Source organism: Heteronotia binoei, chromosome 10 (genome assembly GCF_032191835.1).
Source record: "Heteronotia binoei isolate CCM8104 ecotype False Entrance Well chromosome 10, APGP_CSIRO_Hbin_v1, whole genome shotgun sequence".
Classification (NCBI taxonomy): Eukaryota; Metazoa; Chordata; class Lepidosauria; order Squamata; family Gekkonidae; genus Heteronotia; species Heteronotia binoei.
This window is the reverse complement of record NC_083232.1, coordinates 9,967,807-9,968,528: the sequence shown is the minus strand read 5'-3', so window position 1 is coordinate 9,968,528 and position 722 is coordinate 9,967,807. Positions and strand designations below refer to the sequence as shown.

Below are 722 nucleotides of genomic sequence, written 5' to 3'. Positions count from 1 at the left end.
CCCAATGGAAAGGAGGCTGCATGGAGCGCAGACACTGCCTGGTCAGTTTAGCTTTCCCCAGGTCTGTTACAGAGCAGTTTTCTCATATGAAGCTGCCTTATACTGAATCAGACCTTCGGTCCATCGAAGTCAGTCTTGTCTACTCAGACTGGTAGGGGCTCTCCAGGGTCTCAAGCTGAGGTTTTTCACGCCTATTTTGCCTGGACCCTTTTTAGTTGGAGATGCCAGGGATTGAACCTGGGACCTTCTGCTTACCAAGCAGATGCTCTACCACTGAGCCACAGCCCCATTCATGGCTCTCCAGGGTCTCAAGCTGAGGTTTTTCATGCCTATTTTGCCTGGACCCTTTTGAGTTGGAGATGCCGGGGATTGAACCTGGGACCTTCTGCTTATCGAGCAGATGCTCTACCACTGAGCCACCATCCCTCCCTAAAGTCAGTATTGTCTACTCAGACTGGCAGCAGCTCTCCCGGGTCTCAAGCTGAGGTTTTTCATGCCTACTTGCCTGGACCGTTTTTAGTTGGAGATGCCAGGGATTGAACCTGGGACCTTCTGCTGACCAAACAGATGTTCTACCACTGAGCCACCATCCCTCCCTAAAGTCAGTATTGTCTACTCAGACTGGCAGCGGCTCTCCCGGGTCTCAAGCTGAGGTTTTTCATGCCTATCCGTTTTAACGTGACTGCTCAGCAATTTCATTGAATGCCCATGAGTTCTTGTAT

At 50.8% G+C, this 722-nt stretch overlaps 1 non-coding gene across 1 annotated transcript; it reads right to left on the bottom strand.

Annotated features, from left to right (window-relative positions):
* Positions 1-216: 216 nt before the first annotated feature.
* On the bottom strand, positions 217-288 carry TRNAT-GGU (transfer RNA threonine (anticodon GGU)). Its single transcript has one exon. It is a non-coding gene; the product is annotated as a tRNA-Thr (tRNA).
* Positions 289-722: the final 434 nt, after the last annotated feature.